Below are 14,671 nucleotides of genomic sequence, written 5' to 3'. Positions count from 1 at the left end.
AAAACTTCCATTACAATGTTGAAAAGCAATGGAGACAATGGGCAGCCTTGTCTGGTTCCTGATCTGAGTGGAAATGATTCCAATTTAACTCCATTCAATATGATATTGGCTGTGGGTTTGCTGTAGATAGCCTCTATCAGTTTAAGAAAAGTCCCTTCTAGACCAATTTTCTTGAGTGTTCTGATCATGAAGGGATGCTGGATATTATCAAAAGCTTTTTCTGCATCAATTGAGAGAATCATATGGTCTTTGTTTTTTAATTTGTTTATGTGCTGAATTACATTTATAGATTTACGTATATTGAACCAGCCTTGAGACCCTGGGATAAAACCAACTTGGTCATGATGTATAATTTGTTTGATGTGTTGCTGGATTCTGTTTGTTAGGATCTTGTTGAATATTTTTGCATCTATATTCATTAGTGATATTGGTCTATAATTTTCTTTTCTTGTTGGGTCTTTTCCTGGTTTGGGGATCAGGGTGATATTTGCTTCATAGAACGTGTTGGGTAGTCTTCCTTCTTTTTCTACATTTTGGAACAGGTTGAGTAATATAGGTACTAATTCCTCTTTAAAGGTTTGGTAGAATTCTGACGTGAAACCATCTGGTCCCGGGCTTTTCTTTTTAGGGAGGTTTTGTATAGTTGATGCTATTTCTGAACTTGATATGGGTCTGTTCAACATTTCCACTTGATTCTGGTTAAGTCTTGGAAGGTGGCGTGCTTCCAAGTATCGGTCTATTTCCTTCAGATTTTCATATTTCTGAGAATAAAGTTTCTTGTAATATTCATTAAGGATTTTTTGGATTTCTGATGAGTCTGTGGTTATTTTGTCTTTGTTGTTTCTGATTGATGATATTAGAGATTTTACTCTTTTTTTCCTGATTAGGTTGGCCAGAGGTTTATCTATTTTATTGACCTTTTCAAAAAACCAGCTTTTTGATTTATTGATCTGTTGTATTATTCTTTTGTTTTCAATTTCATTTAATTCTGCTCTAATTTTGGTTATTTCTTTTCTTCTACTGGGTTTGGGGTTGGAATGTTCTTCCTTTTCCAGTTGCGTGAGATGTCCCATTAAGTTGTTAACTTCCTCTCTTTCCGTTCTCTTGAGGAAGGCTTGCAGTGCTATAAATTTCCCTCTTAGAACTGCCTTTGCAGTGTCCCAGAGGTTCTGATAGTTTGTGTCTTCATTGTCATTTTGTTCCAAAAAATTGGTGATTTCTTTCTTAATCTCATCTCTGACCCAGCTATCATTCAGCATAAGGTTATTTAACTTCCATGTTTTTGTATGAGTATGCAGATTCCTGTTGTTACTCAATTCAAGTTTTATTCCATGATGGTCCGAGAAGATGCATGGAATAATTTCTATTCCTTTAAATTGACTGAGGTTAGACTTGTGACCTAAAATGTGATCAATTTTGGAGTAAGTTCCGTGGCTGATGAGAAGTATGTGTATTCAGTTTTGTTGGGATGAAATGTTCTGTAGATGTCTGCTAAATCTAAATATTCGATGGTTAGGTTTAAATCTAAGATTTCTTTGCTCAGCTTCTTTCTGGAGGATCGATCCAACACTGCCAAGGGAGTGTTGAAATCTCCAACGATTATGGAGCTGGAGGAAATCAAGTTACTCATGTCCGTTAGAGTTTCTCTTATAAATTGAGGTGCATTCTGGTTGGGTGCATAGATATTAATAATTGAGATCTCATCATATTGAGTATTACCCTTAACAAATATGAAGTGACCATTCTTGTCCTTCCTTACTTTTGTTGGTTTAAAGCCTACTGTATCTGCAAATAAAATTGCAACACCTGCTTTTTTCTGATTACCATTTGCCTGAAATATGGATGACCATCCTTTCACCCTGAGTCTGTATTTGTCTTTTAAGTTGAGATGTGACTCTTGTATGCAACAAATATCTGGCTTAAGTTTTTGTATCCAGTCAGCTACCCTATGCCTCTTTAGAGGACAGTTTAAGCCATTCACATTGATGGAGAGTAAGGATAAGTCTGGTGGAATTTTGGGTATCGAGTTTTTCAAAGGTCCAGTGGACATTTTTAATCCTTTCGCCAGTGTGGAAGTTGGAGTTTGATCTGAAGTTTCTGAGTGAGTTTACTTTTGTGGTATAGGATTGGGTTGGTCATTGTGGAGGATAGGTCTGAGAACATCCTGAAGAGCTGGTTTACTTATGGCAAATTTTTTCAACATATGAATGTCATTGAAGTATTTAATTTCTCCATCATAGATGAAACTCAGTTTAGCTGGATACAAGATCCTGGGTTGAAAGTTTTTTTGCTTTAGGAGATTAAAAGTTGATGACCAGCCTCTTCTTGCTTGAAAAGTTTCAGCAGAGAGATCTGCAGTTATTCTAATATTCTTACCTTTGTACGTTATAGTTTTCTTTCGCCGGGCTGCTTTGAGAATCTTCTCTTTCATGTTAACTTTAGTGAAGCTAATTATGATATGTCTGGGAGATGGCTTATTGGGGTTGAATCGTGCTGGGGTTCTGAAGCTGTCTGCTATCTGAATTTCAGATTCTCTAGGCATGTCTGGAAAATTTTCTTTCATAATTTCATGTAGAAGGGCCTCTGTGCCCTTGGCTGCCACTTCATCAGTCTCCGAAATTCCTATAACCCTTATGTTATTTTTTTTCGAATTATCTGAGAGCTCTCTGAGTGAGTGATCCGTTTTTGCTCTCCATTTCTCTTCCTCTTTGAGAGATTGGGAGCGTTCGAAGACTTTATCTTCAATGTCAGAAATCCTTTCTTCTGCTTGCTCCATTCTGTTACTGAGGGATTCTACTGTATTTTTCATATCTTTGAGGGCTGTAAGTTCTTGTTTCAGTGTGTCTAAGTCTTTGGTGGTTTTGTCTTTAAATTCGTTAAATTCTTGAGACAGTTTTTGAATTTCTCCTCGAATTCCTAATTCCATTTTATTAATCTTGTCTGCAAACCAAATTCTGAATTCGACTTCTGACATCTCAGCCAGTTGTTTATGAATGGGATCTTCAATCACATCTGCCGTATCTTTTCTTGGGGGGGTTGATCTATTCTGGTTATTCATGTTACCAGAGTTTTTCCGCTGATTCCGCCCCATGGTTTACTCCCTTTGGTTTTTCCCCTGGGGTTTTATCGAGGGCCCGTACAGTGTTGTGGCCTGAGAAACTGGGGCCCTGTCTGGTGTGGTGGAGCAAAGTGGTTCTGTCTTGTTTTCAGCTGGTTTCTGTTGGATCCTATTGCAACTTCTACTCTGGCTTGAAGTCTCAGCTGTGTGGAAAAATCAGCAATTAAGTCACCCCGCCTGCCCACCTCTGGCCCCAGTTGGAAAAGGAGAATCAAACCTTCCTACAATCGCACACCCAGGGCACCACCTGAAAAGTCCTCAGTCTATTAGCCCAGTTCAAAAGGTCCGAATCAACTGTCTCAATCGGCTCTTGTCTCAGGTGGAAGGGTTCAAGAGGTCTCTGGGAACTGGATCACAGGGGCCTGGTGACTCCTCTGAGACAGCTCACCCCAGTGCAGCGTGGAGTCAGGAGGAGCCACCCCGCAAACAGAGCAGTCTGGGAAGGTTGACGTCTCCTTCCCCACTTTGCCCCTCCGTCGGACCCAGTCACTGGTATCTCTGCAGATGGCTAACCCAGTTGCCTGCAGTGAACAGACACTCCAGGGGTTTGCACCTGCCTGAATCGCAAGGAAGTCTGCCAGGCCCCCGCAGACTGCCGCTATCTAGCAGGAGGAGATGGGGCCTGACATCTTTGAGTGTTTGATGCAGGTGATGGGAAGGAGGTGTTCACTCAGGCTTAGCCCCGTCCCTGATGGATGCTGCTAACAGAACAGAACAGAACAGACAACTTTGTGAGGTTCTGTCTCTGTTCCTGTCGTCGCCTACAGGAGACGGGCTGTTTTGAGTTCAAACGTCTTTGCTGCTGGAGAATTGCGTCTGAACACCTCTCTGGGTCGGCCCCGCCCTGGAGGCTTCCGGGTTTGTGAGCCGTGTCACCGGTGGCCTCCTCTGGTTGCCCAGGGAGACAGGGGGTGTGGCCTCAGAATATCCAGAAGTGAGCGTTCTTTTGTTTGCGTCCTTGTGAGCACAACTTGCCTCAGCGGTGTTGATGTGCGTTCTTCAGCCTTCTCTTTTGGTGAGGCTCAAGTCCACCAGGATACTTACTAAATTCCTGTCCCTTAACTCTCCTTCTGGACGCGAGCCTTTGTCGAAAGCTGGCTTCAGTCCGCCATCTTGTCTCCCCTCTCCTCAACTGCTATTTTCATAGTGCCCTGAGGTGCTTCCCAATTGTTTATTTTGGGATTGTACTATTCTCAAATCCATAAGACTCCCCTTCCCTTTCTCATCTTCCTTTGCACAGGTGTTGATAGTGTGCAGCTCTTGAAGCTATTGGTGGTTTCGCCCATTTGCTTGTATTTTGGAATTTGTGAGGATATGCTGTCACTTAATGTCAGTTATAAATTTTGTACATGGATTTTACTACCTAGTTGCTCTATTTTTATGTGGGAATTATGGTAGATTTAAAGAATATGTCACTGTCATTGCTATTTTCCCAGAATCCCTTCCTGATAACCATTTTTTCATAGTTTGTCATCGAATCTATTGATTTTTTTATATACAGATTTTTAAATTTGTATTAGTCAAATCTATTTGAACTCCCTCCATTATTTTTATGTTTTAAAAAGATATAGAATGAAGATTATTCTACAATTCTTAGTGACATTAGAAATATTATTTTATACATATACCTGCCTTATCCCTCTCATCCATTTGGAAACTATTTTGTAAAATACTGTGGAAGGAATATCTAAGTTAATTCTTTATTTCTCAAATACTAAATTTCCCCAATTCCAGTTAGTGAATTTTTAATTCCTCCTTCATTGTAGCCAATTTTAAAAACCAGAGCCTATATCTAGATTGTCTCTTCTTGATATGACTGTTCATCTTTGTAACTGTGACAAAGCTCTTATTAATCAATAAGCTTGATGGCATGTTTTGATATCTAGGGCAGGTCCCGCCTCACTATTTTTTTTCAATCTTACTTCTTGATTATTATTTCTTAATGAATTATAACAGAGGGGAAGTCCAAAGTCATTGGGGCAGGGATGTATCCCTTTGGTTCCCTAACAATTTTTTTTTTTTTTTTTGAGGCAGAGTCAAACTCTTGGGCTTAAGCAATTCTCTTGCCTCAACCTCCCAAGTAGCTGTGACTACAGGTGCCCGCCACAATGCTGGCCTATTTTTTTGATTCTAGTTCTTGTTGGCCTGGGCTGGATTTGAACCCGCCAGCTCCAGTGTATGTGGCTGGCGCCCTAGCTGCTGAGCTACAGACACTGAGCCAGCAATTTTTTAATTTGAAATAAAACTATGTCTATTCATTTGACCTCTTCCAAATGGTATCTAGCATTCCAGAAAGTGCTATGCCTGGTTATATCCCAGGATGGGCTAGGAGGGCTCATGACAGCTTATTCAAAGCAAGGCAAATAAGTATGGGGAAGGTTTAAGGCCTGACATTAGGCCAGTTTAGTAAGATGATGGGAGAGCCATTGAGCTTGGAGACACCATCCACAAGTCAGGGTTCAACCATGCAGCAAGATGTCTTGTGCCGAGAGACAGCCTTTCCAACTGTGATTCAGGAAAATGTTCAGCATTGATAACACCAAGATGTAAACAATATCCCTCCACAGGTAACAAGAACCCAGGACCAAACTTTAGTTCAGGTTTTTAGTTCTTACAACTAGTTACACACAATTTTCAAGATAGCTGGTTGTAGGTAGGACAGTGACATAAAGCCATGGAACGGAACAAAACTAATGGAATTACACAGAACACAAATCCATGATCTTGACCTCTCAAAGTTGCTAAAACCATCTGACTGGTATAGTCCTAAGTAGGCAATAGCAATGCAACATATTTGCATCCTGTAGTTAATTTATTTTTCTACACAAGGCTTTCAGCCCTGACCTTGTGAGGGTAAGGCTGACAGCTTATAAATGCCTTCTCTTGTCTTTCTGAGACAAAAACAAAAATGAGTATGTCATGTAAATAAATGGCATATAAATACTCCCATCTTGTAAATAAACTTGGAAAAATATTCTGGAATATCTCATAAAGCCCCAGCCTAGAGCCTAGGGTGAGATTCAATAGATTTTATTTTATGTGCAGCCTGTTGTTTAAAGGGAGACAGGAGTCAAATAGTAAAACTGAGCCTTTGGGGAGAAGCAGACATACTAAACAGAAGTAGGCAGCTCATGTCTGTTGGCAGTGAATCCTCCCGTGGCCCCAGCCCATTAATCTTTTCTGTATTTCCTGTTTTCATCAGTCAAAACCTTAAATGCACCTGCAAGAAAACATATTCACTGATTCCATTAATGCATTCAAACTTAGAGCTTCAAGAACTCTTAAGGATGACCACTTTCATCCCCCTCACTTTCTAGCCTAGCCCAGAGGCCCACAGTCCTGGAGGGGTAAGGAGACTTGTCCAGGAAATTTGTCAGGAGAAAAGCCAGAATCTGCCAGGTCATTGCTATAAAAATGGCAGCTCCTCTCATGGATTTCACATTCTTCTCATTTTGTAGACGAGCCAAAGGAAGCCAGCAAGAGGGAGACCATGAGGCCAAATTACCAAGAGATGTTCTGGGAATCCTACTGGTAAGAAAAGCATCAGGCTGGAAGGACCAGAGCTTCTATTTGGTTGCTTCTGTGTAACCTCCCCTTAATGTTCTCAAGGAGGACACAGTCCTCTAGGCAGCCACAAATAGAGCAAGTAATCTGTACCTTTTAATTACTTAAAGAAAGCAATAAATGATTTTAAGCTAGGAGAGCTACCATAATACCATAACTAAGGTCGATACATTGCTTAGTACATAAATTAATTCATAATTAAATAATAGAAATGACTATCAATTATAAAACATTACCACAAATTACTTGCTGCATGAACAGTTTCTTTTGCTGTTATTACTATTTCTAGCTACTGATTTGCTGTGATTGTAAGCCACAGCTTTCCTTTGGGGGAACAGCAGAGCAGGGACACAATGCAAAGCTGAGTGTCCACTTGCTCAGGACTGGCCACCTGGTGCCGTTTCCTGTTCTCCTGTCCCTTCAGAGGCAACTTGCTTCTCAGCCTCTGTTCTTTCTGTCAGAGAAACCTAAGAGAATCAATCGTTTAGTATTTCTCATTATGGATAGAACTGGTTTGGGCATTAAAATCAAATATCCAGGAAAATACCTGAGGCAACGTATTCTATTTCAGATGAAACCATTCCACTTTGTACTACCAGCCTGACAACGCTGGGGAACAGATCCTGCCAGTTTGAAGATGACAGGGAAGAATGTGATTTATTAGGAGGCTGGGCTGTGCTTTAGAAGAGCAGAGGTCAATCCTCTGGAATTTGAGATAAGTTATTTAACCAATTTGAGATTTCATTCTCCCAGTTATAAAAGGTAGGCTGTGCTTCTGGCCATTTATTTCACAAAGAAATGAACAGAAACTACTGTTGGTGTTTAAACCCTAAATAGGAAAGATGATAGATGAGGAAAAACATTGCTCACCTTTTCTCATTTAAAATAAGTTATCAGTTAATTCTCAGGCTGATTATGATTGGGTCAACCATCTATCCTGTGCAGACAGGGCCCCAGGAACAAAGGTGTGTGCCTCCCCGCCACCCTCGCGTCCCCTCCAGAAGACACAAAGTCAGCTGCTGCCAAAAGGCTGAGCGCTCACAGATTTCTCTCATTCAGTCTTCTCAGGGGATCTATGGGGTAAGCCATTTATACCCTGTTTTAACAAATAAAAAACACTGAAACAGGAAAAGGTTAAGGTCACAGACCTAGCAAATGACAGAGCCGGGATATCAGTCCAGGAGGGCTCTTAATAACACTGCTAACCCATCAAATGTCTAGTCATCATTCCTAGGGTGGGCTTCCGCCCCAAGCACCTGCCTCTTTTCCTGTCTCAGTAATCTGGCTGTAATGACTCGGAAGGTGATTGCCTTACATCAAAGGGGCCTTCCAAGCAGAAGCCAGCTTAGACTCCACTTCCTCTGGGAAGCTGTCCACAGTGCCCCAATAGCAACCTGGGCTCACCCTATCCTGGCTCTCAGCTCAATCACCTCACAAGACTGGAAGCTTCTAGAGGACAGGGATGATTCATTGTACAGTCCCTAGTCCCTTGCTCTGACTCTGCCACTAGTAGGTAAATGCTTGCATAACAAGTCCTCTCTCTCTCTCTCACACACACACAGATGACTGGGTCCCAGAAGTCCCAGAACTCCTCTCTAAAATTCCTAGGCTTGTAATGTTTTCTCTCTGGCCAAGGGCCCTTTGTGTCTGTCTCTAAAGATGGCACAGGGAGCAGGGACAGGGAAGGACGGCCACCCCAGTCTAATTCTCTGGGCTTTGTTTCTGACATGGTGTGGGGTTTTCTGGTGCCTCTTTACCCATCTCTACTGCTCCTTTCTCTCTCAGAATACCTGAAATCTTCCCCAGACCCTTCCTTCATGGGGGGCTGGGTATAGAAGCAGCAGATAGAGTCTAAGAGAGTGAAAGAACTCTGATATCTGCTCAGCTGATGCTACCTGCCACCCGAGAGCTACCCTCACCTCGAGATCCACACCACCCTCTTAAAAGGGGACTGCAACAAAACAGAGAATAAAAAGCAAAAGCTTCATATTCTTTGGCTAATCAGTCTTTGTAATAAATGCTACAGAGTGGAACAGAAATAAATTTATGAACTATCTGAGCTGCAATTGCTTCATTTCAGGGTAATCCAGTCATGGGGAAATGTCAGTTCCAATTGAACAGGAAAACAAACTTCAAGTGTCTGGTGTTCCCCAATCTGAGCCATCAAGCAATCGAGCAATCGCTGAAGTAATAAATGTAGTAATCATTGGAGAGCTGCAGCCAGCGCCGTGCTGGGCTGGGGGCTGTGTGTGTGTGTGTGTGTGTGTGTGTGGACCTTTCACTCTTCAGCAGCTCACATCCTCACCAATCCCAGCAATCCCCACCCCACCCAGCAAGAGCCACAGCTGCTCTACAGAATTCAGACTCCAGAACACAAGGGAAAAGAGCCCACCATGGACCCTGTGATGGCAGAAGCCAAGCTGATCGATCAGAGGCTGCCAGGGCATTGGGAGTTTGCCGGATCAATGGGAAGCAAGTCAGAGACGGAACTCACCCCAGGCACCCAGCAGGCAGGTGCAGCTCCTGATGGACTCACCCGGGAGGGTGGGGAGTGAGGCCCTGGGTAGCACGGCCCAGATGGTATGCTTGCCTGCTGCAGGAAAGGGAAGTGGGGCTGCCAGGCATCGCTTACCCACAGGGACCAGGATGGATAGGGACCCAAAGGGCCCCTGGATCTTGCTTTCATTTGCTTTCTGGATGCCTCAGTCAATTAGTACCTGGACTTGTGGCCAGGGCTTTATGGCTCATCCTACTCTGAGGATTGTCTGAAATTTCCTGGACAAAGATCTTTTTCTTTTTTCCTGTGCTTCCTACAGAACTGACCACACCTTCTCTCAAAGCATGCTCCCGTGCTCCTGGGATGCTACTCTCCCTGGGCTTTTTCCTTCCCTTGGTTGTTCTCCACGGTTCCCTTTGGGGACTTGTTCTTTTATCCTTAAATGCTGGCCTCTCCATACTAATACCCTGTATATTCTTCTAGCTCTACACATATCTTCCCCAAACCATTTCTGACTCCAAGATAGGACTGAGTCAACCTCCTATGCCTAGGCGCATACCCTGTTCTCGTCCTTTCCCTGCAACAGCACTTAACCGTCCATGTTGTAATTACCCACGGGAGGGACAATATCTTCATCCTAGTACTTAGCCACCATGCCAGGGTCATTGTAGGCACTCAATAAATATGTTTTCATCTTTGGATAAACAGTACCATGGGAATTTGTCCATGAATACAAAGTTTAATGACTTTGTCTTTCTTTTTTACACAGAATTAGATAAATTTAGGGTATAAACAAAAAGGGATCTGGTTCAGTTGATAAACATCTCAGATTTGAACACAAAGTTTGCCTTAGTCTGAGTGGAGAGCCACCTATGTATATATTACACATTTAAAATAAATAATAGCTCATGGTTATGTGGCAGACATTGTTAGTTGCCTACTTTATAACTTTCTCTTTTAATAGAACCCCAATTCTGCCTGGGGTACAGTGTACCCACCTCCAGAGGATGACTCCTGATGGGTCCAGGCAAAGCATAAGACCCCATTCCCTTGTGCCAGGGTGGGCGTGTGACCTGACTGGCCAATAAAGTCTGAGGTGAAGTTCACTGGCTACTCCCAGGACATGCTCCTTGCTAATAAAAGAATGAGCAGCAGGAGGAGAAAGGGTCCTCCTGCCTATGCCCTTCTGTGGTGTGCAGTAAGATGTTTTATGAGGGCATGGTTAAGGTGAATGTGCAGCCATCTTAGCACCATGAAGGAGACGCTACTCACCTACTGAGAACTACAGCACGTGCCTGGGTCCCTGCTACACCCAAGCTGCTGTCCCCATGTGGGAACCACCTGCCTCTAAGTTTTCTGTAAAAGGAAATAGTTAAATGCCTGTGTTGCTTAAGCCACTGTTATGTGGTTATTCTATTATTTGTGGCTGAAATAATTTCTGTCGAATACCCCAAATTGGTTATTAGTAAATATCAGAGACCTCACTGCAGTCTGTTATTTAAAATAGTTTTCTTGGGGTCTGGAATGTTCCCTACAGCTGGCTATTGCTGATATAGTGGCTGGTCCGCTGCAGACTGGGACTCTTTGGCATCAGGATTCTGCCACCCCCTTTTACTTACTACCCTCACTCCTTTGTCAATTTGTTCTTAACTCCTCAAAGAACTGGTAATAGTGGAACTAAGACCTTCTTTACTTGTTTTATTGAGATTTTCTTAGGAATAATTTACCAATATAGGGAAAATAATGAATGGCCCCTTGAAGATGCCCATGTCCTAATCCCCGGAACCCGTGAATATCTTCCTTTACACAGCACAAGGGACTTTATGGCTGTGATTAATTTAAGGAACTGATATGGAGACACTGTCCTAGAATATCTGAGTGGGCTCACAGGGCCTTAAACACGAGGAGCGTGAGAGGGAGAGGCGACTGCAGAAGGTGGAGGAAGCAGCAGGACCCAGGACTGCAGGCGGCTCTAGAGACTGGGGCAGCAGGGAGGGGGATTTTCCCCAAAGCTTTCTGAAAAGGACACAGCTCTGCCAACACCTTGATCTTATCCCAGAGAGACCCATTTCAAACTTCTAGCCTCTAAAACTATAAGGTACTAAATTTGTGTTGTTTAAGTCTCTAAATGTATGGTACTTTGTTATAATAGTGGAGGAAACTAATACAGTGGAAGGACCTTATTAATGGTAAAACTGATTTGGCCAAGCATTGAGGTGCTGCCTTCCCAGGGGGGCAGCCATAAAACATAAACTTGAGCCAAAGCTTGAGGGGCTGGGCTCAATACTGGAAAGTGTCTATGAAGAGGTAATTCTCCTCAAAGGACAAGAAAACCCCCTTGATACGAAAGACTAAGCACAAGGCCAGGCTGGCTTAGAAGTCTAATGATTTCCTTTAACACTCTGGAAACCAGGACATCCTACTCACCTGACTTTTCTTCCCATTCCTCCCCACATCTTGTTCTTCTCTTGCACATGCTGGTGGGAGTGCCCAGAGTGTCCCCCTTGCATCTGTGAGCACAGCTACGTGTGGTTAGGAAGACCCTGAGTCCAAGCAGCAGGGTGGAAGGTGTGTGTGCTCTGACTCTGTCCCACTGGGGAGACGTCAGCCTTTTCTTGTCTCAGCAGCAGCAAATGATGGGTCACCTGTTCAATGAATGTGAGTTGAGTACCAACTCACTACATAGTGCTGGTTGCTACGGATACAGTGTGGAACAAAAATATGGTTCCCATCTTCTTGCCTAAATTCTTATAGGAAGGCAGATGTTAAACCAAAAGCAACAATTAAACATATAGGAATGACAGAGGAAAATAGAGTATTAAAAATAAGAGTTGACTAAAATAGATTTGAGGGTATTTTTTGGAAATTGTGTATAAATTAAGACTTGAAAGATAGGTAGGGATTAGTAGGGGAAGAAAATCTAGTCTCGAGGAACAGCATGTGCAAAGGCCCTGAGGCAGGAAGGGGGGAGTTAGGTTGCTGTGGCAGTTCTGAGGTTTAGAAGGGGTGAGCAAGGGCATAAGAAGGTCTGATGTATATTAAGAGGCTTTGATGATTTCAGGCAAAGGATGATTTTCACTCGTCAAGCTTTCTATGGCATTAACTATGGGCACTCATTTATCGAAGAAAAACCAGTATAGAATAAGGCTCAAGTCACCAAGCTCCATTGTTCCCCACAGCCTGTCCTGGTGAACTCATCCTAGGAAAAGTGCTTTAAAGGGTGGACTAGGCACTGGCATAGGTTCATAGCTTTCCAAGGGGGATACCTGGAAGGTGACCATAGTGACATTCAGCAGTGAGGTATGTAGTACTTTTTCTAGGATTAGTTCATGAAATTAATTGTTTGTGCTTCTAATATATATCCATTATCTACTTACCTACCTGTCTATCCATCCACCTATCCGTCTGTCCATCTAGCTATCTAATCTTTCTAGGTGACAGGAGGAGAGAAAAATAAGATTTAGATCCCTTAGAAAGGCGAGGTGCTCTTTTATGTGGCCAAGTTAATCAAGTTTTCTCTGGTTCTCAGTCAAGCTTCAGTTAAAAAGGTCAAGGTTGTTAAAGGGTGGGAAGATGAGCCTCCAAAGCCACTGTGGTAGAATGTACTTTGGAACGGTGGAGGAACATGTCGACCGGGATGAAGTGATGAGATAGATGAATAATGCAGAACAAAAAGTACTTTGTCTTATACATGTAATAAAATATGAACATAGTACATATATATACTTAAAAAATTTGATATTTATACAAATCTATAAAGTTAATTTATTCATTTAAAAATCATTCCTTAAAACCTGATATGTGGCAAGACCTGTTCCATGAGTAGACCGGATTTTTCTCAACCTTGGATGTTTGGAAAACAGGTTGTTTCTGAATTTCACTTGACTCCAAACCTTGTGACACTTTTGGAAAGTACTTGTCCATATAATTGGTAGACCATTATCCTCAATATCAATTTTAATGGGTTTTTCCATCTGGGAGCTCAGTGAGATCAAATGCTAGTAGGCTCCATTTAGGTGTTGCCCCATTGTGTGGCAAGGATGTGGGATCTTGGATTTCTGAAATTTCCTTCATACAAGAAACAGAAATAAGTGCAGGGATGATAGTAATATGAGCTGGGATACGACAGGTAAGATAGCAATCAAGGTTGCAGCTCTCAGACAGCTGACAATTGACTGGGAATTCAATAATCAAATCTCAACACTAAACAATTTCAATAAAATCTTAGAGGCTCAGAACTGGGGAATGTTTGCTTGAAAACCACTAACTCAGGGTAATTAATTAAGCTTGTGCTTTCTCAGTTCGTCCAGTTTTGAGAGTAGCTTTTGTTGGTGTATTTTCATGAAAATTTAGCCTCTACTTTTATAGTCAGTAAGTTAATAGGTTTTTTTTTTTTTGTATCCTCATCTGGTTTTATTTATTTATTTTTTTATTAAATCATAGCTGTGTACATTGATATGATCATGGGGCATCATTCACTAGCTTCACAGACCGTTTACCAAGTTTCACATATACCCTTGTAAGATGCACCGCTGGTGTAATCCCACCAATCCCCTTCCCTCTACCCACTTCCCCCCACCCTCCCATCCCTTTCCCCCTTCCCCCTATTCTTAGGTTGTAACTGGGTTATAGCTTTCATGTGAAAACCCTAAATTAGTTTCATAGTAGAGCTGAGTACATTGGGTACTTTCTCTTCCATTCTTGAGATACTTTACTAAGAAGAATATGTTCCACCTCCATCCATGTAAACATGAAAGAGGTAAAGTCTCCATCTTTCTTTAAGGCTGCATAATATTCCATGGTGTACATATATCACAATTTATTAATCCATTCGTGGATCGATGGGCACCTGGGCTTCTTCCATGACTTAGCAATTATGAATTGGGCTGCAATAAACATTCTGGTACAAATATCTTTGTTATGATGTGATTTTTGGTCTTCTGGGTATATGCCCAGTAGAGGAATTATAGGATTGAATGGCAGATCTATTTTTAGATCTCTAAGTGTTCTCCATATCTCTTTCCAAAAGGAATGTATTAATTTGCATTCCCACCAGCAGTACAAAAGTGTTCCCTTTTCTCCACATTCGCGCCAACATCTCTGGTCTTGGGATTTTGTGATATAGGCTAGTCTCACTGGAGTTAGATGATATCTCAAAGTAGTTTCGATTTGCATTTCTCTGATGATTAAAGATGATGAGCATTTTTTCATATGTCTGAAGGCCTCACGCCTGTCTTCTTCAGAGAAGTTTCTCTTCAAATCCCTTGCCCAGCCTGCAATGGGATCCCTTGTTCTATTCTTGCTAATGCGTTTGAGTTCTCTGTGGATTCTGGTTATTAAACCTTTGTCAGAGACATAACCTGCAAATATCTTCTCCCATTCTGAGGGCTGTTTGCTTGCTTTACTTACTGTGTTCTTGGCTGTGCAGAAGCTTTTTAGTTTGATCAAGTCCCAGTAGGGTATTTTTGAAGCTTCTTCAATTGCCCGGGGGA

The sequence above is a fragment of the Nycticebus coucang genome, chromosome 9 (genome assembly GCF_027406575.1).
Source record: "Nycticebus coucang isolate mNycCou1 chromosome 9, mNycCou1.pri, whole genome shotgun sequence".
Lineage (NCBI taxonomy): Eukaryota > Metazoa > Chordata > Mammalia > Primates > Lorisidae > Nycticebus > Nycticebus coucang.
Note: the sequence above shows the minus strand (reverse complement) of the source record.